The sequence below is a fragment of the Leopardus geoffroyi genome, chromosome A3 (genome assembly GCF_018350155.1).
Source record: "Leopardus geoffroyi isolate Oge1 chromosome A3, O.geoffroyi_Oge1_pat1.0, whole genome shotgun sequence".
In the NCBI taxonomy this organism is placed as follows: Eukaryota; Metazoa; Chordata; class Mammalia; order Carnivora; family Felidae; genus Leopardus; species Leopardus geoffroyi.
In genome coordinates this window covers 106,007,916-106,035,596 of record NC_059336.1, presented here as the reverse complement: position 1 = coordinate 106,035,596, position 27,681 = coordinate 106,007,916, and the positions used below count along the sequence as shown (strand labels likewise).

The following is a 27,681-nucleotide window of genomic DNA, read 5'->3' as shown; positions in this document are numbered from 1 at the left end:
GGCACTGCCAAGTGCATCTCTTCATCTAAGCCTCACATTACATTATGATCCTGTATGCAGGCATCCAGTGCCATATGACAAACCACCCCCAAACTCGGTGAGTGACTTAAAACGATAGCGTTACTTTTGTTCGCAAATTTGCAAGGTGGGCAGGGCTCAGCAGAGAAGCCCTTCCTCGCTACTTCATTCACTACCACCTGGGTGGGGCAGCTTGAAGGCTGAGGGTCGGAATCACTCTCGCTCCCATGTCCGGCCTGTGCTGTTGGCTGAGACCTTGGCTAGGACTCTCAGCCGGAATCGACAGACGGGTGCCCTCTCCATGTGGCCTGCGCTTCCTCACGGCATGGCAGCCGAGCTCCAGTGCGAGAAACAGACAGAGACAGAGAAACGGACAGAGAGAGAAAGAGCCAGCCAGTGGAAGCCACATGCCTCTTATGACCCAGCCTAGGAAGCCACACAGTGTCATTTCTGAGACATCCTATTTGTTGCGGCGGCCCCAGAGACCTGCCTAGGTTCAAGGCAAAAGGACACAGACCCCGTCTCTTAATGGAAAGTGGTAAGGTTGTGGAAGAGCATGTGACTCTAGAAATACTGCTATGGCCCTTTTGGAAAATACACAGAGCCCCAGTTTATACACAGAGCTTCCCATGAGGCGGGAAGCTACATGGCCAGTGCAAGAGCACAGAACCCTTGAGTAGCAGAATCAGAACTGGAAGCTGGGTCTTCTGACTCCAAACCCCAGGTTTTTCCTACTGAACAGTGTGCCTTCCAACCCCATCTAGTGGGGCTTCAGAAAGGTCCAGGCCATTCCCATATAACAAGGCCTTTCAGAGCCAGCCAGCCAGCTCCCTCATACACACACACACACACACACACACACACACAGCTTCTCCCAGTAGTCTGTTTATCCCACTGGACCTGGTGAGGGGAAAAGCTCCTCACTGGGTCAGACCCCATTCTGCTTCACTGCCAGGCCGAGCTGAGCCAGGGGACCCAGGACTCCCCAGTGCTGGCGAGTCCTGATGCTCTGGGGTGAGGGTGGAGGGATTGACAGGGTGCAGTCTGGGATGTGTAATTCCAGACGACAGCGGGAGCTAAGAAGACTATGGGTAATTTGGGGAATTTTTGGAAAATGTGAGTGTGATGTCAGCGTCAGTGAAAGAAAGAAAGCTGGGGGGATGAGGGGGAGCCCTGGAGGGGCTGGCCAGGAAAGGCGAGGGCAGTCAAGTTGTAATGGGAGAAACGGTTTATTAGTCTAGAAAAGTTTAACTTGAAGCTCCCAGCCTACCTCCACGCCTCTGCTCAGCATGGGCAAATAGCACAGATGTGATTATAATCCATGCTGGTTGAATCCAGGGGAAGAGGTGGGAATGTATTGATTTCTTCACAGATTATTAAACAACTAAGCATAAAGCCAGCTCTTCGCCAGACCAGGGCATCAGCAGTAGCTGGGAAATCTCGGCCTGGGTCATTGCATGGGGGAGGAGGCTGCAGAAGTCAAGGGTGGGGCAGCCCACCCCTCAAGAGTCTCTGGGGAATTTGGCTGATGCTTCTAGGAACGCTTTGACTGACTTGTTAAGGCTGCATCCCCAGAACTGGGTGCTCCTCTAACACCCTTCCCAGAAGTGACCTCAGGCCTGAAGTTCTCATTGAATCCTAGCCTTCATGCACAGAGCCAGGAAGCATTCAGCACACATTAGGGCAGCATTGTCCTGATGGCAATGGGTCATCCATCCACAGCCAGGCACAGCTAGCTGGCCTCACCGTCTCCCACCCACTGCTACGATCCCTGTGGCCTTGGGCAAGTCACTGAACTTCAGGAAGACTGGGTGAAAGCGAAGCAAGAAGATCTACGCCAAAGAGCTGTTATGAGCCCTAACTAGGAACATAGGCTCCTACCCCAGGGTCTGACCTATACGATTAGATACACGGGCATTCTCATCCCCATCTGTTTTCCTCTTCCATTCTTTTCCACAAACCCCAAACCACGATTCATCCAAAACTTATCTCATTCAGACAAGCAGAGCCAGAGAGAGGCAAAGCTGATAAAGTGTTGGGGGTGGTGGGGAGAAGAGATCCAAGGAGGCACTTTCTGCCTTCAGGAGGCACTGGTGTAGGAGGCCTTGTAGGACACTGGGCCAGAGCGGGGGTGCCAGCCCCCACTGTGGGGAGGGTTCCTCTTATCATCTTGTGCTGCTTGTCCTTAAGGTCCGGACAGTCCCAAAGCCACCCACTCCATCAGACCCCAGCAAGGTGCCAGCAAGAACAAACGAAAGCATAGGCACCAGGAAGAGAGGCTGCTTCGTCGCTGTCTTGGAGACATGGTCCCAAGCTTCTCTCGGCCTCTATTTTCTCACCCAGAAGATAGAGTTGGACTGATGGTGTCCTATTGGCTTCCTCGGTTTCATCCTCTTTCTCCTCCTGGCCCCTCCCACTGCTTGGCCCCTCCCACTCCTTCCCCTCAGGCCTCAGCCAGACAAACCAGGCTTATCAAAAGGGAGGAACTGGGCTGTAGGTTGTTCTCTAAAGTCCTTTCTGTGGCTGCAACTTCGGAGCCCCCTCACCCCGCCCCCACCCTGGCCCAGATTCCACTTTTCTGAGCCAGGACTGGGGTTTCGGTAGGGGGACCACAGCCCTTGACTTTCCTGGAGGACTCTGATGCTATTCTCACCCTTGTCCCTCATGGGTTTCTGTCCCTCTGGGGTGCTTGAAAGGTCTTAGGCCACCTCTCAAGGTTCCAAGTTAAAAAGACTTTCTCTAGAACCTTAGGAATGGGACTGAAAAATAAACGGACTCCAATCTTGTCTTCAGGCTTTATTTCGAGACTTTTAACAGCCTGAAACAATCCTCCCCTCCCCTTTCTCCTCTCCTGGCAGATCCAGCATCCTCCAACTCAGTCCTGCCTGGGCCGGATTAGGGATGGGAGGAGGTTATGGTCCATGGAAGAGTCATACCATGAACTTTATGGGGTTTGCAGTGGCCAGGTGCAGAGCTGGGTCCCTCCTTTTCTCAACAACAGCCAGAGAAACGAAATGCAGGCTCCAGAGAGCATCCAGTTCTGTGGAGGGGCAAGTAGAAAGGCAAGGGGATGGGAAAACAAACAGGTTTATGAAGATAAAGAGGAGTTTTTGTACGGGCACAGGGGACAGCCTTCAGGTGAGGAGGAATAAGAGAGTTATGGGGAGATTGGTCATGTCATAATCAACAAGTGGCAAGGGGTAGGAAGTTTTTGTGGGTTGTTAGGAGGTTACCCACGATGGCAGTAATTTTCAGGCAGGTATTGGGAGCTGGGTTGAATCTGAGAAGAGCCCATGGCCACCTTTCACCATTGCTCACAATCCCCAGAGGACCCTGGCCATGATACTCCCTCCGGAACCAACTCCTGTCTCCCCTAACCTCAGACCTTCTGCTCCAAGGAGGAGCCTTAGGGCAGCTGGAGCCTAACATTCCCTGGGCTCTTCCAGCCCCAACATTTATCTTAGGGTTATTTTCACTCCCAAGAACAAAGAAGCTTTCTATTCAGCAAGTGGCGAGAACCCACACCTCTGACAAGCCATAGATCACCCTTGGGGAGAGCGGGAGGGACGGGTGGCCAGCACGTGGGGCTGCTTCTCCCTCCCACCCAGACCCTCAGAAGGGGGCGTCTGGCTCGTGGCTTGCTGTAGGGTCCTGGGCAGAAGACAGAAATGGTGCAGGACAGACTGGTTCTGTGAGCCAGAGGCCAAGCTGTGTGGGAAGAGAGGGAAGTGAGGGTGGGGGCATGACTGACTCTCAAGAAGCAGTTCTGAGCAAGCCGTGCTTGGACCCAAACTCCCTGGGCCCAGTCTCCTTACATGAGAGATAAGATGATCATCCAAATCACCGGGATCGGGGAAGGGGGGAGGGGCCTCTAAAAATATAAAAGTAACACATGCCCACGGTCTATAAAGGCCAATACACAGAAAAGGTATATATTGGATTCAACACCCACAGTGCCTGCCACTGTGGCTGAATTTTTTTTTAATGTTTGAAGAGGAGTTTTAATTTTTATTTTTGTAGCTGAATTTCTTGTTTCCTTCAATAAATATATTTGAATACACTAGCATGTATAGGTATGGGCACACACTTATACATACATATGCTTATAAACTATCCATTTTCAAACACTCGGTAAGAAATTAAACACATTGTTCTACAATGTCCTTTTTACATTTAACTATATAGCTTGTAAGTCACTCCACCTTTGTACATATAGAACTATCTCCTTTTTACTGACTGGTTAGTATTCCATTGCATGGCTCTTGATGGATATTTAGGTCATTTCCCATCTTTTCCTATTACAAATAACACTGCACCAAATATCCACGTAACCTATTTCTTTGTACACATTTCTGAGTACCAGTAAGGTATGTTCCTAGAAGCAGAATCACCAGGCAGACCAAAGGGCATGTGCATTCATTTGATCCCAATGGATATTGCTAAACTGCTCTTTACAAACGCTGTTCTTATTTACACAGATGCCGACAATGTATGAGAGTGCCTCCCATCTTAGGTGAACTCTGTGTGTTATACAACTTTTTGATTTACATTAATGTGACAGATGAGAAAAATGGCATTACGTTGTGGTTATACCTCGCATTTCACTCATTGCAAATAAGGTAAGAAAACTTAATGTGTTTAAAAGCCATGTGCACTTAAGGGAGCTTTAAAATATACAGATCCTTGCATCCCATGCTCAAAAATCTAATTCACTGAACCCCAAAACTGTATTTTTTTAAAGTGACTGGGGTAAGGATTTCTTACAGAGAACGTAAAAAACACTATCCATGAAAGAGAAGCTGATACACCGTCCTTGAAACTATAAATGTCCATTCATTAAAAGAGAATGAAAAGTCAACCAACAGACTGGGAGAAGATATTTTCAATATATGTATTCTACAAAGATCTAGGACCAGCATATATGAAGAAGTCCTACAAATCAACAAGAACAATTAAAAATCAACAACTGATTTTTTTTTTTTTAGGTAAAAAAAGACACAGACACTTCACCAATGAAGATAAATGAATGACCATATACATATGAAAAGCTTAACTCATAACTCATCAGGGAAAGGTAAATTAAAACCACAGCGACATACGATCACCAGTAGCACTCTAGTATTCAACAAGCAACTTTCCAGGAATTAAAGCTTTTCTTTGGCGTCAATACTCCCATGAGGGCTGACGTTAAGCCAAGGTGACTTCGCTGATCGCATAATGAGGAAGCGATGTAGACAATGGACGTTTACAAGCCACACAGGCTGGTTCCAGCACATCACTGAGACCACTACACAACTGCCATGAAGGCTAAAATGAAAAAGTCTGACCATACCAAGTGCTGGTAAGATTGTAGAGGAAGTGGAACACTAACAGCTTGCTCGTGGGAAGTTGTTACTGGAAAAAAAACAAAACAAAACTGGTACAGTGTAAATTGGTACCATCACAGCGGAAAACTGTCTCTTAAAGCTAAACATATTCTGATTCTATGAATATGTACACCCCCACAAAAATGAGTGCATATGTAGTGGCTTATTTTAGGTGTCAACTTCACCGGGCCATGGGATGCCCAAACATTTGGTCAAATATTTTTCTGGGTGTGCCTGTGAGAGTGTTTCTGGCTCAGATTAACTTTTGAATCAGTAGGCTGAGTAAAGCAGATTGCCTCCCCTGATATGGGTGAGCCTCAGCCAATCAACTGAAGACCTGACTAGAATAAAAAGGCTGAGTAACAAGGAACCCCTCCTGTCTGACTGCACTGAACCAGAGGGCATCGATTCTTCGGGGCGTCTAGATTCAAACTGAAACATCAGTTCTTTCTGGGTCTTGAGCCTGCCAGCATTCAGCTCTCCTGGTTCTCAGTCCTCCGGTCTCTGAACTCACCATTGGTTCGGTTCTCCTGGGTCTCCAGCTTGCAAAACACAGATCCTGGGACTTGTCAACTACAATCATGTGAGACGATTCCTTACAATAAGTCTCTCCTTCTCTACACACACAGACACACACTACTGGCTCTGTTTCTCCAGAGAACTCTGAATAATATAGCATATGTCCACCACAAAAATGTATAAGAATGTTCATAGCAGTTTTATTCGTAAGAGTCAAAAACTGGAAACGATCCCAATGTCCACCGATACAGTAGCATGGATAAGTATATGGTGCTAGACTTGTACCATGGAATACTATCCCACAATAAAAAGAATAAACTACAGATCTACACAACAGCATGCATGAATCTCACAGACAAAATTTTGAAATAAAGGAAGCAGACACAAAAGACTTTATATATATATATATATATATATATATATATATATATGTATATCCCAACTTGGAGCATCCATGAAAATGTATTCTGAATATTCGAGATGCTCCATATTCTGATATGGGTGGTAGCTACAAGGGTACGAAAAGTTATCCAGCTGCACACTTAAGCTTTGTACCCTTTACTGTTTATATGATATACCCAATATAATTTTTAAATAAAAATGGTGTTTTAAAGCTACCAGGTATTTCCGATGATAGTCTAGTATAGGAAACACTGGACTTGGAATCAAAATTTCTCTTAGAGCCGGTGTTCTGTGAATGTGAGAAGAAACAGGCAGGATGGCACCAGGGCAAAAGCAAGAAGAAGGATGCCAGAGCACCTGCCTGGCTCAGTCAATAGAGTGGGCGGCTCTTGATCTTGTGGTCATGAGTTCAAGCCCTACATTGGACACAGAGTTTACTTTAAAAAGAAAAAGAGGGGCGCCTGGGTGGCTCAGTTGGTTAAGCATCCGACTCTTGATTTCAGCTCAGGTCCTGGCTTCACAGTTCATGGGATCGAGCCCCACACTAGGCTCCGCACTGACAGTGCAGTGGATTCTCTTGACACTGCTTGGGATTCTCTCTCCCTCTTTCCCTCCCTGTCTCTCTCTCTCAAAATAAATAAATAAACTTTTAAAAAGAGAGAAAAAAAAGAAAGAAAAAGGAGCAGCGAGTAGAGGCAAGGATGGAAAATGGAAAGACAGGGAGAGCAACTGAAAATACATTTAATTCAGCCAACATCTATTTAACAGCTGTTACGAGCAAGGCACTGTGCTAGGTAGTCAGAAGGTTAAAAATAAGCAGAGTGCAGCCCCTGCCCTCAAGAAGTTTGCCAGCTTGTGGAAGACATAATTCTACATTGCGAGGCAAAGCATGGTACATGCCCCACCCCCCAAAGGGGGCACCAAGAGAAAGCTCTGCAAGTGGAAAATGGCATTCGGTTGGGCATGAAGTTCATCTGGAAAGACTTCACAATGGGCCAGGCACTTGAACGAGGCCTCAAAGGATAGGGAGAATTCTGCTAGAGAGAGATGGTTGGAGGAAGATATTTATTTAGGATCCTTTCGAATGAGCCAGTGCACAGGGCCAGTGTAACCCTTGAGCACTGAAGCTCATCAGACTCCCCATGAGATGGATGAAGAAATAATCCACAGAAGTGGCTAGTGGATGTCTACTGACAAAGCCGGAAGGAGTTCCAGGTCTCATCCAGGGACTAGAGATTTCCCAAGGAACCATAAAAGAGACAAATGTGCTCAGCCCTTCTCAGCACAGAGGATGAAGTTATTATTTGTTATGGATTCCTTAAAGAGCAGGGGGAGTAGGGGCTGCATAGGGACCAGAGTCAGTAAGAACAGGCTAGAGGCAATGGCCATAGTCCAGAGCTGGACCAGCCAGGACCTGAAGTAGGAAAATGGCAATGACAAGGCAAAGGTTGGGACACAGGAAAGCTGGAATCAACAAATTATGACTACAGCATATGCTCCCTGAGGTAGGGGCTCTGTCTATCTTGAACAAGTGAATTTCAGTGAATTTCTAGCACCTAGTGTGGTGATGGATACATAGGAAATACATAATAATGTTTGTTGGACAGACTAAAAGGAGTGAGGGACAGGAAAAAGACGAAGATGACACCCTTCCCCTGGGTGAAAATTTATGTGAGTAGGAAGATGGGAACTCAAGAGAAGATGGTTTGGAAAGGAAAGAAGAAGATGATGGTTAACTGAGACAAATCCTAGCAGAACCCTCTTCTGGTGCAATCTAGTAGAAACAAGACCGTGGCTGGGATCAGACAACGAACTAACAATTTTATATGTGATGTCATCCTTGAGAAGTGACTGTTGCAGCTGCATGACCAGATGACACGGGCAAGAGAGAGAGCAGAGAGAAGACAAGTGAGGACAGAACTCAAGGGTAAGACGCTGGGGAGGGCAGCAGGAAAGGAGACAGAGAAGAATCAGGACAGTGGAGTATCACCACAGTCCATGGAAGACAGAACTTCAAGAGGAAGACCCTCTCAGTTCAGTTGTATATGAGAAATAATTGTGTCCCCCTGCTCCACAGTAATCCAGAAACTGAAGAGTTTAGTAGACAGTGTGGACTTGAAATAGAAACAGACAAGCCTTGACTAAATATAGCTTCAGTGCCAGTTAATAGCGAAATCTTGAGCAAGTTCCTTAAACATCTATTTCCCAACTGATTGGATTCTGATTGGTTATAAGAGTGCAATTGATATAATCTATAATTCCAGGTTGCTGTAAGGATTAAGTAAAGGTATATGATAATAAATGAAATGTATAAAAATACCCAACAGAGGGACTAGAATGTAGTTGGCATTCAATGCCTACTCACTCCCCTTCTCTGGCCCTCCTGCGTACTAGGACCTGAGGCTTGGGGAAATGACGCTCAACATAGACTACTTGAGGTATATGTAAGAGATCTAAGCGCACTCCAGAACCACTTGCTAGGACCGGGGGAGCCACTGCATGCTGGTCAAGCCACTGAACCTGATCAAGCTGCTCCAGAATACTGCAGTCAGTAAGGAGATGTTGGTGACCCTGCAAAGATGGTGGCAGCAGCATCGAGGATACAAGAGCAGAGTCATCAACCATCTCCTTGGCAGCAAGAGGAAAGAGGCAGAAGTGCCACTGAAAGACTAACCACAGAGACACAAGTGTCCTTGGGTTGAGAGTAATCTGAACAAGTATGTGGGCCAGGGGAGAAGGCAAGCTAGGAGATACAAGAAAGACAAAGGCCTGGGGCTCCTGGGTGGCTCAGTCGGTTAAGCATCGAACTCTTAATTTCAGCTCAGGTCATGATCTCACAGTTTGTGGGATCAAGCCCCATGTAGGGCTCCACACTGACGGCACAAAGTCTGCTTGGGATTCTCTCTTTCCCTCTCTTTCTCTTTCTCTCTCTCTCTCTGCCCCTACCCCGCTGGTGCTCATGCTCTATCTCTCACCCTCTCAAAATAACTAAATAAGCATTAAAAAAAGGAAAGACAAAGGCTACTCAAGACACTCAAAGTGAAGGGCTCAAACCGAGGGGTGAACCAGGTTCCATGACATGATCCTAAGACTGGTATAACTTGAGGAGCCATGACCCTTTAAGAAGGCAAATTTATAAATTTATGATTACAAATTAGATACAAAGCTGTATGTTTATTTAAAATGAGAAAATCATTCACACTAAAATTTTGAAAAAATTTTATGCTGATAAACACAATCACAAAACCCAGAAAAATAACATACATTTATTTATTTTTTTTTTTTTTTCAACGTTTATTTATTTTGGGGACAGAGAGAGACAGAGCATGAACGGGGGAGGGGCAGAGAGAGAGGGAGACACAGAATCGGAAACAGGCTCCAGGCTCTGAGCCATCAGCCCAGAGCCCGACGTGGGGCTCGAACTCACGGACCGCGAGATCGTGACCTGGCTGAAGTCGGACGCTTAACCGACTGCGCCACCCAGGCGCCCCAACATACATTTATTAATTAATTGCTCGATATACCCCTAGAATACTTTTAGGAAAAGTATTTTAGGTTTTGTGTGTGTGTGTGTGTGTGTGTGTGTGTGTGTATTTTTTGATTGCTTCCTCTTACATCAAAGGTTTTGTGGCATTATCTCCTATAGAGAGCACAGAAAAGTAACTCAGTCTTTCCCCCAGCATGGCTAATCAAAATTTGTTTTTTATTATTGATGGTTTAGAAAAAAATTCAGCTTCATAACTCGATATTGGTAATGTCACATAAATTTTTAGGATTATTGTCATATTCGGGAAAACCACTATCAAGATCCTTTCGTCTAGAAGCTATGGTATTTTGCGGCATGTCAAGTTCTCTTGTACAGAGACTCATTCTAAACGTCCTTTGACTTGATAGTATCAATGAGCCAGGTTGTTGATTTTCTTACTATAGTGGTTAATCATGAGTGTTGTAGCAACTCACTGATGTCAGTATTAAACAAGACATTTAAATAATGATTCAGTGATGAGAATCACAAACCTACGACTCTACAGATGAGCATTCTAGCTATTTGGAGCATTGCTGCAAATGTGTGCTCTGTACACATAGGAATTCTGATTAAATCACATTTCTCAGAAAAATGTATGGTGCATTTACTATTGAGTGTATTCCTGGCAGGAGAGAATTTTCCCTGTGACTTGGCACTGATGATGAGAACCAAATTCTCACAGCTTTACCTTTCTGAAGAATGCAAAATTATTTGCTAGACTAGCCTCTGGGTCTGCAGCAAGTTGCCTGGTGACTCCTAAAAAGATATGTTCTTGTGCTAACCCCCTGAACCTGTGAATTTGACCTTATTTAAAGGAAATGTCTTTGCAGGTGTTAAATTAAAGATCTTGAGGGGCGCCTGGGTGGCTCAGTCGGTTGAGCCTCCAACTCTTGGTTTTGGTTCAGGTCATGATCTCATGGTTCATGGGTTCGAGCCCCACATCAAGCTCTGTGCTGACAGTATGTGGAGCCTGTTTAGGATTCTCTCTCTCTCTCTCTCTCTCTCTCTCTCTCTCTCTCTCCATCTCTCTCGGCCCCTCCTCCCCACTCGCACTGCCTCTGTCTCTCTCAAAATAAATAAATAAACTTAAAAAAATTTGTTTTAAATCTTGAGATCATCCTGGATTATCCTGATGGGCCCTAAATCCAATGACAAGTGTCCTTATAAAGCAACAGGAAAGGAAAAGGCAGGGACACAGAGGAGGCTATGTGAAGAGAGAGGCAGAAAATGGAGCGACGCAGCCACACGCCAAGGAGCACCAAGAGCTGAAAGAGACACAGAAGTCCAAGAAGAATTCTTCCCTAGAGTATCTGGAGGGACAGTCAGCCCCTTGGCCCCCAGAGCTGAGAGAATACATTTCTGCTGTTTCAAGCCATCCAGCGTGCGGCCCTTTGTTAGAGCAGCTAGAAAACTAATACAGGTTCCATACATTCCAAACTTTGTTTCTCCTCTACTCCCCAAACATTTCCTGTGGGGCTGCCATAAGACACATTCACGGTCTCCAGCCATGCACCTCAAGGTGCCGGTTAAGTCAGCACAGTGTGCTGCAGAGAAGCCCCCGGAAGCCCTTCCCCCTGTGGATGGCTGACAATAATTTAACTACACATGCGAGTGACTGGAAGCCTCATACACACATCTCACTAAACCCAGACTCAACACGTGCTGGACTCAGCTTCCCATTAGCTGGGTCTCAACAAACCTTCTCACCCCTCCAAGGCCATGCAACACAAGCAAAAAATGTGAAGGCAAGGCAATCAGAGCAGAAGGAAGTAGACTTCTTAGCAACCATGGTTAAAATACACGACGCTTGTAACTTTACCGGAACATATCATCCCATGGATGCACTAGTAGAGTTCCCGCCCCTGGGTCCCTGGAAGGAGTTGTACAAGAAGGGGGCTCTGAGCTCAACTTCTGAGCTTCCTGGTAATCGCCTCAAGGTCAGCCTCCAGCAAGAAGGACCCTATCTTTCCCTGAGACCTAAAAATGCACAGCCAACCAGCTTTCTAGTGGACTCCGTTTCTAGAAGGAAAGCAACTCTGACAAATTTGAAGAGTTCTAGGAAGGCAAGAGCACAGAAAGTATTGAGACAAGGAAGAAAAAAAATTCCTAGGAGCTCACAAAGGGCCCCTTTAATTATACCAAGAACAGGAAGGAAGGTGTGGACCCACTCTTGAGAATATACTTAGGGCAGAGCAGTGATGTCAATGGCCATGGAAGAGAAGTGAGTATGGCAAATCCAAACTTACTTTCATATTCTAGGCAAGATTTATCAAATAAGAAAGAATAAATATTTGTAAACTGAGTTAAAAGCTGAAGTTACATGAAGAGGTCCTGAAAGTCTGAGGCTTCTCTAAATGGAGGTCTGTCAGCTCACCTGTAACATCCAGGGACTCACAAGAACCTATGGATGAAATAGTCCTGTAACTTCCACGCATCATGCAGGTTGGGAGACATGCTGCATTTCTGTAGCTGAGCAGATACAGTTAGGACTTTTGAAAACAGAAGAGGTCAATACTGGTAACTGTAGATTATCCATCTTGGGCAAGATTCTGGCACAGACTTTGAGCACATATGTGTGTATTTGTGTGTGTGTGTGTGTGTGTGTGTGTGTGTGTGTGTAAATTTCCAGGGCAAGTTTGTGCCCTGTGCCATCAGGTTCCCAGAGAAGTTGGTGACCCCTAAAATGGTTAAAAGCTACTGACCAAAGATTTTCTTTAGGGAAAAATTGCTTAACACTCGGACCCTTCCAATCCCCTCCGACCACAGGTGGGGAAACTGAGGACATGGGGAAAGGGGTCTGTTCAAGGTCTGTTCCTTCCTCAAATTCTCACTGCCCCACCCCACCCTTTACATTGCTTTTTCCAAAATGCTTCTCTCTCCATCAGAAGGCATCAAGAGATGCCCAGAGCTTGGCTGTGGGAGCAGGGTGTGATTTATGAGCTCTTTGTACCCCTTCCTGGGAAGGGACAGACAGTTTCTGAGCATAACACTCAAACCAAAAGGAATCCCTTTGGATTTAGAAATCCCCAGACATTCTTTGAGAAATGATGAATAGGGCTTGAATGTAATGGGAAAATCGTGGGAGACAGACTGGAGACGGGACGTCTTTCAAAGAGCAGTTGGGGTTCTTGGAAAGGAAGGCCAGGATCTCTGGGAGCAGGGTGGGTTCCCTAAGGCTCCTCTGTCCTGCCAAATTAATTTCACCTTTTTTAAAATTTTATTTTAGGGAAGACAGAGAGAGCACAAGCTGGGGAGAGGAACAGAGGGAGAGAGAGAGAACTAAGCAGGCTCCTACTCCATGCAGAGCCTGACACAGGGCTCGATCCTACAACCCTGGGATGATGACCTGAGCAGAAATCAAGAGTCAGATGCTCAACTGACTGAGCCACCCAGGCGCCCATATTTCACTCTTTTTCATAGACTTTCCACTCCTGCCAGATTAGGAGAAGGAATTTGACATTATTTATCTATATTTCTTCAAGCTCTTGGTGAAATTGCTTATTATAGACAAGAAGAAATGGTATGGATAGTTTGAAGATATAAACAGCTTCGGGATTCACCCTTGTTTCCCTCTGTTCAAACTTTTTATTTATTTTTTTATTTTTTAAGATTTATTTATTTATTTAAGTAATCTCTACACCCAACGTAGGGCTCGAACTCATCACTCCAAGATCAAGAGTCACATGCTCCACCAACTGAGCCAGCCAGGTGCCCTTGTTCAAACTTTTTATTAGTGATGTGCATGAGAATATTGCTGGCATGCTTACTAAATTTGCAAGCATTATCAAGCTAGAATTATTAACTTTTCAATTAACAAACTTTTATCAAAAACTTCTAAATGAAGAAACCGAGGGGATGAAAGACACTTTTTCCTGCAAAACTCGGGAACCAGAAGCAAAATAAACAAGTACACAGTTACAGTGCACTGTGACTGTGCTGCCACAGAGAGGGAGGCATGGGGGGGGGGGGGGGGCGGGGGTGGTTACAGGAGCCCAGAAAAAGGGCCCCAACCCAGATTGTGATTTCCATGAGGAGGTGATGGTTGAGGAGTCTTGAGAACAAGGCAGCAGTTAGCAGAGCAACCCTGGGAAGGAGATGACCCACTGGAGGGAAAACATACACAGGCCCAAGTGCAGGTAAGCCCTGGTCTGTTCAGGAAGCTGCATGTGGTTCTGGATAGCAGGTATTCATGGAGGTCATTCAGTGGCATCAGCCAACAGATGGTCTGGTCTGGTTTGAAGGGTCCAAGATGGCTTTGCCCACATTTCTGATTATTTGCTGGCTGGGACTAGATTCAGCTGAGACTATTGATCTAGTGGCTTCACCAGCATGTTCTAAGAGTAACTGGACTTTTTACATGGTGGCTCAGAGAGAGTGTTCCAAGAGACCAAAATGGGAGCTTTGGGAAATTTATGACCTACCTTGGAAATTCCAGACATTGACTCCCAATGCATGCTGTTGGCCAAACAAGTCACCAGAGCCAGCCCAGCTTCAAGGGAGGGGGGTGGGACCCCATTTCTCAATGGGACAAATGTCAAAGGATTTGCATCATCTCTAAGCCACCACAATGGAGAGAAGGTCAGGGAAGTGACACTTATATTTTCAGAAAGATAAAGTTATGGTGTCCAGGAAGGAAAAAGCCGGATGGAATTCAGCTAGGGAGGAGTTGAGGGTGCTCTATAAAATGGCCTAAGTCTTAATAAAACCAGTATAACTCATCAGCCTGATGGCCTGGTCTTCCCTGCTCTTCATTCTTTCAACAAGCGCTGATTTTGTGTCCACTCTTTTCCAGACCCTGGACAAGGTGCTGGGGAGACGGTGTGAATAAGACACTGTTCCTGTATTTAATCCATAAATCCCTGAGTAAGTGCAACAGAATGTCACAAGGGTTGCATCTTGGAAGATGAGGGGACTCTCTAGGTACCTGGAGAGAAGAGTGGGGAAAAGGGCATTCCAGGCCAATAAGCAGCAGGAACAAAGCTGTAGAGGCATGTGGTGGTTGGTTTTAGGGCCATGTCAGCATGCTAGAATACGGGATATGGTGGCCTCGGCAGGAGCAGAAACAAAAGGGACAGCATTCAGACCCAGATGATGTCTGCCGATGGCTCCGCAGTGTGTGTGGGGGGGCATGTGGGCTCTTTACCTGTTTGCCTGGTACCCTTTCACAGAAATAGCCCATAAAGGCACTAGAATGATGCCTGCTTATTGCCTTGCGGGGGCAGAGGAACAGAACCAAATGACTGCCATTCCCAGGTACTTCTTCAAAGTGATCAAAATGGGAGAAAACTGGTCAGCTGGACACCAGGTGCCAGAGCAGGTAGGATGTGTTTCTGGCCACAGGGGCCCCTAGAACTCAGCCAGCTGACTCTGTGCCTCAGGTCCTAAGCCAGAGTTCCACGGTCCTACCCCAGCTGCCTGGGGTAGACAAGAAGACAAACAAACATCAGGGCCCCCTGCCTCTACCTGCCCTCCTGCCTTCACAAGAGCCAAAATAGATACACCCCAACATTGGGTTTTACCAGGCTTCAGTGGAGGCTACTGTGGAGTTCGTATGTGACATCTCTCAACACCAAACACTCTAGGCAGGGGGGAGGGGTTGGTGGGGAAGGCCTTATCTTATTCAGCCCAAAATTTCATAGCAGGACCAAGGGTTTGTTCCCAATGGGCATGGAAATTCAGGTGTGGCATAATCCTCAGACAGCCCCACCGATGAGCTTCCAAGAGTTCAACAAAGCAACTGACCCAGCCCTAATCCCAAATACCAACAGCAAACCACATCCTAACCCAAACCCTTTCAGACCCTTATCCTCTTTGCTAACTCCACAACCATCTGAATTCCCGCCCAGTACTCATCTAACCCTATGCTAACACCAAATAAAATAACAAAATAACCTATACATTTACCTCCAATCAATCCGTACTGCCTTCAGCCCTAACTTTGACTCCAATTCCAACCTCACCCTAGGTCAAAGCAAAGGAAGGGTCTCTGGAGAGAAAATCACCACTGCTCCACGATCTGGAGGCCTTGACCGACAGCTGTCTACAATTTGTAACTTGAAATGTGTCTCGAACAACTGTCCTCCGGGTTTAAAACCTGATAGGAGACTATTGCCATTATTAAAGGATTTAATGCCCAGAAATCTATTTGGAAAGAATCAGACCTTAGAAATCCATAGCTGAGAAATAGAGGCATTTTAGTTATTTCCTCTGCAAACAGCAGACTGGGATGAAAATTCTTCTATCCCAAACCTTGGGCTGCCAGGAGTCATCGGGAAATGGGATTATCTTCAATTCATAAATGTTGAATAACTGCCAGCTTCTAAGGAGAGAGGAGATAAGTAGAAGAGTCCAAAGGAGAAACTAGATTTTTTTTAAAGAGACCCCAGCACGTTTCGTTCTGACTTAGTGTCTGGCCTTCTCCCCACCCTGGAAGGCTGGTTAGGGGTGCCCAGCCCATGGCCCAGAGGCTAAGAGCCTGAATGAGGGGCAGGGAAGGTGGGGTTTCAGAGCATGAGGCTGGAGCTAAGTCCCAGAGTTGTGTTCTGTAGGAGAAGGCAGAGGTCAGTCTGGAAATGTGATTCCAAAGTGGGCTGTCAATCAGGGAAATAAGACAAATAACTGAGGCTGAGACACAAAGCCCAGGGGCGGGATGGCTGGAGCGGGGAAGGCCAGAAAGAGAAACTGCAGGTTGGGGCAGGCCAGTTGGGGGATGGGGGAGGCAGTCTGGAGAAATTCCAGGATCCAGGTGCCAGTACCCCACCCAAGCAGGTTTTACACCCTAACAGTACAAGTTTGCATGGAAAAGCCAGACTCCTTTTTTAATCACACTTTTTTCCCCCGACAAAATTGGAGAATATTTAGCAAGTCTAAAAAAGTTTCTAGAAGCGAATTAAAATTAACTACAACCCCTAGGGGTGCCTGGGTGGCTCAGTTGGCTAAGCGTCCGACTTCAGCTCAAGTCACTATCTCGCGTCTGTGGGTTCGAGCCCCGTGTCGGGCTCTGGGCTGATGGCTCGGAGCCTGGAGCCTGCTTCCGATTCTGTGTCTCCCTCTCTCTCTGCCCCTCCCCCATTCATGCTCTGTCTCTCTCTGTCTCAAAAATAAATAAACGTTAAAAAAATTTTTTTAACTACAACCCCTTGACTTGGGTTACGGTCATTTAAAGGGGCAATGTGACTAGCACTTCATCATTTCAAGAATTTGTCCTCTTACCTTCCAGGCTTAGTTGCTAACATCTAGAAGAAAACAGCTTCTGCTCTCTTTCTTCGTCCAAGAGGACAAGACCTCCTGACCAGAAATCAAGGCACAGCTGAGGCTGACTGAGCAGATGCTATTCCCTGCACTGGAAGGGAGGTGGGGGTCCGTTCAGAAGATGCGTGCTGGTTGTCTCCTGCGTGGCGGCGCTGTGCTGGCCCCGGGGTTACAGCCTGGCACAAACCACCCCTTCTCTGGGCACTTCCACCTCCTGCAAAGGCTACCGATGGTCCCCAGGCCAGCTTCCTCCGTGTATCACTGACACACCCCCGTGTGCACCCACTCCCATACTCCCACACCACAGCATCACACAGGCGCCTGCACCCTCGCAAATACATTCGCGGGCACACACAATCACTCACACCGATGTCCTCGCTTGCACGCTCACATCACAGCGACATACACTTACACGCTCAAAGACTACACACGCACACGCATGCCCTCGGACACACTCTCACACATGCCGTTACTGATGAGCACACACTAGGCAGTCACGTGCTCCTTCTTTTGTGCTCCCTTGTCCCCTGGAGAACAGTCAGCAGGTGGCATTTAATATAATTAATTATATAATGTCACTTACCCACCTCTCTCAGCCTGGATGCTTCCTAAGTTCACTCCGGTAAAGCCCACCTTCCTGCACAGTGCCTGGCACATGGTAGGTGTCGACGGTGTTCACTGCATGAGTCATGACCCGCTCCTAGACACCCCCTCTCTCTCAGGCTGGAGTTACAGCTGGGAAAACAAAATCCGAGGGAGCTCGTCAGAAAACTGGCAGGTGCTACAGCAAGTGTCTCCCAGCTCAGCTCTCCCCTGTGCCCCGTCTGGGGTAGACACAGGCAGACAGCACCCAGCCGGCGAGCCTTCCCTGCTCCTGCCACCCCTCCAGGTGACATCACCACAGGTCCCACCCTCGGCCTCAAGGAGCCGGAAATGGGGTTCCTTGGCCCTCGGAAAGTTGACCAATGCCGGGAAAGAGGGATGTACTCACCAGTTGCATGCAGGACTCTGGATAAACCTGAATGGTTGAGAAACTCAGAAGTGAAGAGAGCTGGGGCAGGACAGGATGAGACGGGACAGGGTGGGTCCTGGAGCACTGCAGGGTGGGTCCTGCAATATTTGGGAGAGCAGACAGAAAAGGCGCCTCAGGAGAGGCAGACCAAAGCCTCACACAGTCACCTTGCCCTTTCTCTTGCTCAGTCAGCAACAGACCACAACCAGGGCCCAGACTGGATACCAAACTAACAACAAGGCTCCCAACCCTATCCCTATCATGATGGCCATACCATACTAGCAGTAGGATAGTCCGTTCTACACACACACACACACACACAGCCTGCAGAGCTAAGGCAGGTCCAGGATACAGACCTTGGGCTGGCAGTGGGGGATCAGGGCTCAGAGCGGGGGAGAAGGTGGGCTGGGGTAGGGCTGTGGCCGCTTTCTGTGGTCAGAGCTGCAACTCTGAGCTCCTAAAAAGAGCCTCAGGTTTGGGGAAGGAGAGAAGACTTGGGGGATGGGGAGAGGGCATCTCTGATCAGATTTGGCCATTATCACACATCCCTGATGCTGTGCCCCATCGTGGGACTCCCCCCACCCCTCCCGGGGCCCCCATCGCACAAGCACAACCCTGGAGAGCAGGCTTCAAACACCCCTCGGTGAGGGGCTCAAGGATGGGGGGAACCAGTTCACGCTCTCCTCCTCACCCCACAAATACCGAATCTCCCTTTTGCCGTCTATAGGGCCAGCGTCAGGCATGACCTTTGCTCCTTGGTGCCGCCTCCTTCACCACCCACCGCCAGCCTGCTCGCCACCTTGGGGCCATTAGCATTTTTAAGGTTCTTATTCCCATACACATCCTGCCCTGGGATTGTCTCTTCCTCGAGGTATTAGCACCTTCCACTTGCCTTTTATCACCCCAGCCCCGCCTGCCTGGGGTCAGCCTTCAATCCACAAGCGTCTGGGGAAGAGCCAGGAAGCCTGCTCACACTCCTTTCACAGTTCATCCCTTTCCGTCGGAGGCATGTCCTGAGGTCCCGAGCCCCCTCCCACCTTTTCTCCCTTCCCCCCCACGAGAGGTGTTCCCATAATCATTGGGCATCAGTCGGCTCTAATCAACCCCCTGTTTTGACTATTTTAGCAGCAATAAAAGGGCCATAAAGAGAAAGTCAGTGGGCCCTCTAGGAGCATGGATCTCCTTTGCTGTGATATAATGAAAAACACCAAGTGCTTCCTCAGAGCCCTAAGTGACAGCGTGGCAAGCAAAGCTATTGGAGGAAGCCTAATTATGCTATAAATTAAAGGCCTTTTTTTTTTTACCCAACATTATGACCTTTAATAAGATTGTTTTTACAACCGGCTGTCAATAAATCATGCAGGAGCACCAGTAAGAAGCATTCTCTGAGAACTTCTGCGAATTTCATTAGCTGCAGTTTATTTGGTTTTGGCGAGCTATGATGTTTTTTAAATCTCAAATTAAAGGCTCTGAACCATAAAAGCTAATTCAGAAAAGTTCCTGTTTCAGCCTCTGAAAACAAGCTTCCCTAATTGCAGAAATTAGCTGAGATGTGGCCAGGCCAGGAGGTCATTAGCTGGGAAGCAATGACAAGTGGCTGGGACTTCACCAGGCCCAGCAGCCACGAGCCCCCTAAAAACCTAAAGGTGCCAGTCCCAGGGGACAGCTGGCCCAACAGTGGCCGGCTCTGGGAGGTCCTTGTCCTGAGGACTACTGATGTCAAAAGGGACAGGCCAGCTCAGCTACTGGGGCAGGAACGGCCCCAGCCAGTGTCCTTAGGCCAACAGATTGGGAATCCACAAAGCCGTTTAACTCGCCGCTCAGAACTCCCCACCCGAGCTTTCTTGACTTCAGTTCTTGTCCTCCTCAGAACACTAACATTGGCCATATCAGTGTTATAATCTTCCTGAAAGATATATAAGGAGAATATATAAAGAATAGGACATACAGGTGGCAAATTCAGAGGCATCGCCATGACAAAGGAGTGCACACAGTCAGCAGAAACATGGCCAATGGTGTGAGGTCTGCTGCCCACCTCTTAAGAAAGCAGGTGAACCTACTATATGCCACACGCAGCTGGTGCCTGAGTACAGACTTACATCAGAAAGCCTGCGTTTAAATTCCAGCCCTGCTATGAATTATGGAACCTTGTGTGGCATGTACAATTAAGATTGTGAAGCCAGACAGACCTTGTTCAAATACTGGCTTCAGGACTTGCCAGCCAAGTGACCTTAGGCAAAGTATGTCATCTTTCTGGGCCTCAGTTTCCTCCTCTGTAAAATGGGGATAGTCTCAGTAGTCTCCCCAGAGCATTGTTTTGAGCAAGAGGAAGCAGAGGCAGAGACAGGGCTGCTGTCTATCGGCTCTCAATAAACACCAGCTGGTGACAATGGTAGTAAGAGGACAACAGTGTTTCCTCCTGGGTCTCAGCTTCACCCCCTACAAAAAGGGGGCTGGATCTGAAGGATTTCTAAGGCCACTTCCGTCATGGAGTGGAAGTGATTCGAAGAGATGTAAACTCTCCTGCTTAAACCCTTCAAAGACTTCCCATTACCCACAGAATGAAGTCTAAGCTCCTCAGAAAGAGCCCGTATGCTTGGATCCCTGCTGCCCACTCCACCCCTCCCCCACTGTCCCAGAGCTCAAGAGAATTTGATGCGCAATAGCCCCTGCCTCTGGGCTCAGGTACACAGTCTCCTCTCTGCCTAGAATCCCCCCTGGAGCCTCTTCACCTGGCTAAGACCTTCTCCCAGACCCCCAAAGTCACTTCTCGCAGGAAGCTCCCTACTCTCAGCCCTCCCCCCCCCCATTCCCACAGGATCTACTTGTAACACCTGCTACTTCTATCAGAGACCCCATCACCCCACACTGATGGTTTTGTCCAACCCGCACCCTCACCTAAGTAGGCAGCAAAGACCATATTGATTGGGGTCCCCAAATCCCAAAACCATCCTTGGCATATGATATGCCCTTAAAATATTTGTCAAAGGAACGTTCATGAAATAGCATTCAGGGACAGAAATCTAGCAAAAACGGTATGCAGAAATAGATGAAGTTATTTTGTCAACAGACATTTGAGTTGTAACTAGGAGTTAGGTCTTTTTTTTATCTTAATGAAGTAATTATACTGAAGATCGTCAGAAAACGAAACTTTAATACCTCTTCCCGTAGTCTTACCATCTGTTCATCATCTCTCTTTTCTCAGAGAACGAGGAGGGGAGACGGAGTCGAGATGAGACCTCATAGGGTGAGGCTGGGTCAGAAAGGATCGCCTTTGAGAACCAGGAGACACAGAGGCCATGCCCTGGGTGGGTTCCATTCTCCTCACCCCCAAGTCTTTTCCTCCACACTCCCCAACCTGCCCAACTTCCACAGCCCAGGATTCCTTTCTCCTAGGGGAGAAACATCAGTGGTTCTAAAATTTCCGAATGAAAACCATCCGTGAAGTCGTGCGTGGGAAATGAAATGCCAGCACAAGGGCGTCAGTGACTGTGGAGAAATCATGGCATCTACACTCACCTGGGCTTCCTTTGGTCTGCCTCATTAATCAGCTCCCCAGGTCATCGGGGTGTCTCGCCTCAGGCTCACAGGTCTGGTTTTTGTATAATACACATTTCCCCCAGTTTTTATTTCATCTGCTTTTTTCAAGCAGCCTTTCCATTATTTCTGAACATTTGAGTTAAAAAAATGTAAATTACAGACGCCTGTGGATTGACGTAATGTGAAAAGAAGGCGGCTGTTTCCCCTCCCTCCAAACAGGGACCATGGTTTTTAAAACTAATAAACCCCTTAAACCTCATGAAGCCCACTTCAACCTTTTTAAATGGCTATTTTCAGAAAGGAAAAGGAAAAAAGAAGAAGCCAGGAAACATGTTTGGGGCAATGCCTTGGCAGGAGGGGGAATGACCCCTGCCAGGGCAGATGGCATCTGTCCCCTCCCTCAGGTCCAAGGTGGCAGCCCATGAAGAATCTGGGAGGGGAAAGCCTCCCACTCGTGGAAGAGCCTTGGAAGTCCTCATAGAAAGGAGAGACTGAAGGGACAGACGCAGGAGACAGGAACTTCATGGTACAGAGAGGCTCTGGAGAAGGTGGGAGCAGAGGGATTGAGAGGGACATAGGAGGGATCAGTTTTGATACCCAAGTTGGGATAGTGAGTGGGAGGGCACTGGGAGGAGCAAAGGGTGAGGAAGGTGGCCTGGCCGGGAAGGAAAGTCAACAGGATCTGCCTTTTCTAGAAACAGGAATTGAATGTGGAGGAGACTATGAAGCTGGGAATCATGGGTGGAGCAGAGATCAGAAATAGCTCTAGGGAGACAACAAAAGCCACCTTTAAAAACTGATCCCACCTTGGGGCGCCTGGGTGGCTCAGTCGGTTGAGCGTCCGACTTCAGCGCAGGTCACGATCTCGCGGTCCGTGAGTTCGAGCCCCGCATTGGGCTCTGGGCTGATGGCTCAGAGCCTGGAGCCTGCTTCCGATTCTGTGTCTCCCTCTCTCTCTGCCCCTCCCCCATTCATGCTCTGTCTCTCTCTGTCTCAAAAATAAATAAATGTTAAAAAAAAAAAAAAAAAAAAAAAACAACTGATCCCACCTCTAATGTGTGCAAGACTCTCCTATTTTTGCCACTCAGTGAGGGTCCCACTCAGTAACCACTAGAGACAGAGTCAAGGGTCACTTACCTTACCCCAGAGGACTCTGGCTGACTGTCTACTCAGGCATTGGGTCCTGCTCTGCCCGTAGCCCTGAATCAAATGCTTGGCAGAGAAACACACAGAAGGCATCCAGCAACATTCATAGAATGAATGAATGAGCTAACACACGAATGGATCAATGAATGGGTGAAATGACCGTCTTCGAAGCAACTGTAATCCTTCTGGAAAGAAATACAGGTGCCTCTCTTCCAAGCGTACCAAAAGTATGCCCCAGAACAAGCCTACCATGTACAGCTGCACAGGTACTAGGGATCCAAATCAAAAATTTCCCTCCCAAAGTGACCTCTCATTCAGAAAGCAAAAGTTCCTAGGAACAGCTGAGAAGTTTCTCTCTTGCTTTTTCTGTCTCTTCTAGGTTCAACAGGTTGGAATTTCAAAATCAGAGAAGGACCAGCAAAGTTGATTTGGAAGTGCCCCGGGGAGAGGCTGGTGTGAGCCACTCTGCATTTGCCACATGGGCCGATGATCCTCCCCAGCTTCCTGAGGGATGGCATCAGCTCTTACAATTTCTGAGGGTGAAACGGGTCTTTGGAGTTTCTGGATTTGCCTCCCGAACTCAAGGAGATTCCCGGCAAATCCGCTATTTACACTTGTAAATAGAAGTGTTTCGCTTCTATTCTGGTTTGGTTTGGAAAGAATTTCTCTAATGCTTCCACCTCCCGAACCATCGAACCAGAACCATCGAGTAGGCTTTAAAAGTATCACACTTAGCCCTTCCCTACCACACCCACACCCGAGGGCACGGCTAGGGTCCTCCAGGGGGAAATGCTTCTGCACCCTAGGTCCCTGGGATTCGTGCCTCCTTCTCAGCAGTTGCAATGGAGGGGCTAGATGAAGGGGAGATCACCCTTCGAATCAGCCAATGTCCCTTCCTCAGCTGAAGTCAAGGAGATGTGAATGGGTTGCCAGTCGAAAGGCAAATATAAGTGTCCCCCACGATTTGAGCTGGATGAGGGAAGCACACGCTTCATCACTGTCATTCTACTCTGGCTTATAATTTAGGGAGCAGAGGATACGTTCTCATGGAGCTCAAAATCTTGAGCTACAACTCTTCAAGCTAAAAGTACAATCACTTAAAAAAAAAAATACGACTGCTTATCAACTTTATGCACCTCCTATTTAGATGTGAAAAATGCTCCAGAGGGAAGTTTCATGAGCAAAGGCCAGAATTTACTGCGTATTTCCCACAAATAGGGCTCACTGGTTTGTTCTGCGAGAAAGAAAACCCAGAGGACCCACCCAGCAGGCCTCTCGGGCAAAACAGAATCTAAGCCAGATTAAAAAATCCACTTCAGGACTTTTTTATTGCTGGGGTGGGTTGGAGAACTGTCAATGGGCAGGAAAATAGCACATCTGGAATGTGGCTCTGTCCCCTTGATGGCTGGTATAACTCAACTTGTATGTCAGATCTTTTTTTGTTTTTTCTTTCTTTCTTTCTTTTTTTTTTTTTTTTTTTTTTTTTAATGGCCAAGATTTATCTGGCTTCTATTCATTTTTTTAAGTCCAGGGTGAATACGATGGTTGAATTCTATACGTTTACATTTGTGTAAATTAAAAGTCGTATTTCACTACCGGGCTGGTCTCTTGCTTGTCTTCAAGGTGAAAATGGCAAAACTAAGCACTATGATCCAAGGCACTGATTACCCTTCTCACCCAGAAGATACTAAAAGAGAAAGATCTTGTGATTTTCTTCACTAAAGCTATATCCCCTTTGTGCCTTTATAAAATCTGGTTCTGGAAAAGTTGGCGCCAAGATGCTCAAACTGAAAGTAGAATTTTGGATTAATTTAGTCAGTCATGTTCTGACTGTGGCAACAAGAGGCTATTATAGGCCTTTTTTGCAGCAAGCAAATTGGTTTGTAAAGTTGATAGAGCCATTTTAACTCCTAAAGGGATTTGAGAGGAAAGTGAGCGGACCCTTCTGGAGACAGTGGTCTATTGCTTTTTCGTCCAGGGGCTGATATCAGTTTTGACCATAAGGGAATGCCTTTTTCATGGAAGTCCACACTTGGCATTTGCTCTTAAGTTAAAAGCAAGAGCAATGTAATAAACGTTTGGTAACAACCCCCCACATACTTAGATTTATTGGCTAGTTAAATCTTTAATGGTTAAAGTTAAAAACCTTTTATTTCAATGGCCTGGGGATTTGCACAGCTGGAAAGTTGCATTTTAATATATTCAAATTGGAATAGAAAAGCCAAAATTGACCAGGACATTGACTGTGTTTCTTGGATACTCCCAAACTGGTAGTAAGCAGATGGCAGGCTTGGCCTTGCTGTAGGTCTACCCTCCTCACCCCAAGCCAAGCCTGAAGGGGAAAGAAGAGAGGGGAGAAGGAGGCATGCGCTGCAGGCACCCGTGGGGCGGGCTCCCTTCCTACCTCCACTCACCTGCTTCACTCACCTTGTTCTCCACCCAAGTAGTTGAGAAATCACAGAGCATCTATTCTCTGGCTCTGCCACCCAAGTGACCCATATTGGTTGGGTCATGCCCTACCAGTTTTGCCCTTCTGGAAACTCAGCTGGTGGCATGCGAAAGCAGTGGCAAAGGGACTGGGGCACCTGAGTTGATGGGGGTTGATAACATGATGAAGGGAGATGGGGGAGAATGGACTATCAAGGCATAAGGACAGTACAGCGTCTGAGAGGTGAAAGTGATGGCAGGGACAGGGGGGTGGTGCTGGTGACATTTAACCAAAGGAGGGAATTTCAAATTGCTTTCCATGAATTATCTCATGGATTCTGCAATTTGGTACTATTTTACTCTCCTTTTACAGATAAGGAAACTGAGGTATACAGAGGCTGTCCGAGGGAGGGGCGCCTGGCTGGCTCAGTCAGTAGAACATGCAACTCTTGATCTCAAGGCTGTGAGTTCAAGCCTTGAACTCTCTTGAGTGTAGGGAGTACTTAAAAATAAATAAAATCGTAAAAAAAAAAAAAAGAGGTTGTCCAAGTTCATGTTGTTAGAAAAAGGTGGAGCCAGGATTCAACACCAGGCAGTCTCACTCGAGAGCCTGCAACCCTAAAAGCCTGCAACCCTCAAAGAGCGAAGGACGGGGACGCCCAACGTCTTGGAAACTAAGGAGCATGAGTGTTACAATCACTAGTAAAGCAGAACCAGTAAGGATTATCTCTGCTGCTTTCGGGACACATGAAAATGAAGAAATCGTCATCCTCACGCACAACTCACAAAGGCACACTGTCGCTTCACCCGTCAGCTCTTCAGGTACCTTAACCCAGAGACAAAGACGTTCTGACAAAGAGGTTATGCGCTCATCTACTGACTTCTTGGGCACTTGCTGCAGAGACACAGAGACATCATGGGACCAATGCTCTCACACAGGTGCACCACCAATCAGACTTACGTCTTCTGGCATCACATACTCACACACATTTGTGCATGCCACAGGGTATTCCTGGATGATCCCTTGGGACTCAGCGCTGCCATTATTTCTCAGATGACAGACTACCGTCTGTCCTGCTGACAGTGATCCACCTGGCCCACGGTGGATCCTGAATGATGAAGGATAAAGCATGCGGATCGCACTGCCAGGAATGTAAGATGATCCAAAGGCCCCCAGGACAAAGTAGAAATAAATAGGACCATCTACCCACCACTTCCAATCCCCATCCCAAGAGCCCTGAGCTGTCACCTAGAGAAGGGTCAACCCAGCCTTTGCTAGTGATCTTTGTCAGGAGGAGGTTAAAGCTCGAACCCAGGACTTTAGTCACCAATAGTTATCTCAGCATCCAGGATGAAGGCTGAAGGCACGGGGGTCGGATCACTCTTCTTAAGTATACTTGATTGCTGGGTCCCAAGGAGAGAAGATTCTTGATGGAAAATGCCAGGCTCCCAGTGAATTTTCTAGTTCTGAAACACTAATATTTCTCATATGGAGGCTCACAGACGTTCACAGGGTTTTCAATTTCAAGGCCATTTTGGTTTTTTATGGGGTTTGATGTTCTCTGCACAAACATAGGTTTAATAATTGACAGAGTGCCAGGCTGCCCATTTTGGCACTTACAGGCCTGCCGTTCAGGACAGTGAAGCCACTCAGTTCATATGGCCCACAAAGCCACGACAGTCTACTGCCTGGCACAGAGACCTTGCCAATTGCAGGAAGTTGGGAAATAAAAGAAACGTTTCAAATAAAAAGATGTCAATTTAACAGCCAGGGACCTGGAAACAGATGTTCCTTGCATAGTCGGAGAGCCGCCCACCCGCCCGCCCATCCGTCCTCCGGGTTTTCAAAGTCACTTCTTGTCAGGTGCCCTGGTTAAGAGGGAGAATTAATGAGCTGTGCTCCATTTTACGGCTGCCGTCTGATGTGGGAGCCGTGTGTGGAGTGCTCCGCGGACAGGCCAGCCCGGCCCCCAGCCCTTCCTCCAGCAGCTCAGCTTGGATCAAAGCGGAGAGCAGCTCAGCTTTTATAGCAAAATGATTAAAACCACGTGGGGCTTGTTTCCTCACACGTGACCTCCCGTCAAAGTGCAGAGGGGGGAGCGGAGGAAAGGTGAACCCAGGGGTCTCCAGGCCGAAGGAAGGGTAGGACCCGGGAGGCAGACACCACAGAAAACGAGCACGGCCATCTATATGCATGTGCACACACTCACAAATAATGCCTTTTCCCTGCAAGTTGAAACCTGGCTCCAGAATGAGCAGCCAGAGGACCTAATTAGCCCAGTTAGCTGGGAGCACTTAGCACCATAGATAGATAGATAGATAGATAGATAGATAGATAGATAGATAGATGATAGATAGATGATAGATAGATAGATAGATAGATAGATGATAGATAGATTCCTAGCTATCCAATTACTCCTAATCCTTGTTAGAAAGTACAACTGGATTGCACTGACAAAGTAAGTCTCAAATGT

At 47.2% G+C, this 27,681-nt stretch overlaps 2 long non-coding RNA genes across 4 annotated transcripts in view; one reads left to right on the top strand and one right to left on the bottom strand.

Annotated features, from left to right (window-relative positions):
* Positions 1–2,799: 2,799 nt before the first annotated feature.
* The window catches only part of LOC123581191, a 45,334-nt gene continuing 20,452 nt past the window's right edge, over positions 2,800–27,681 (bottom strand). For 2 of the 3 annotated variants that reach the window (XR_006703655.1, XR_006703656.1), the window contains exons 2-3: positions 17,670–17,817; positions 2,800–3,058 (exon numbers count right to left, since the gene is read on the bottom strand). This is a non-coding gene — a long non-coding RNA (uncharacterized LOC123581191). Of the gene's footprint in view, positions 3,059–17,669; positions 17,818–18,073; positions 18,392–27,681 lie in introns of those variants that run through there. The other variant, XR_006703654.1, reaches the window with a different exon arrangement.
* On the top strand, positions 4,678–19,247 carry LOC123581190. Its single transcript, XR_006703653.1, has 3 exons — positions 4,678–5,359; positions 17,051–17,184; positions 18,822–19,247. It is a non-coding gene; the product is annotated as an uncharacterized LOC123581190 (long non-coding RNA).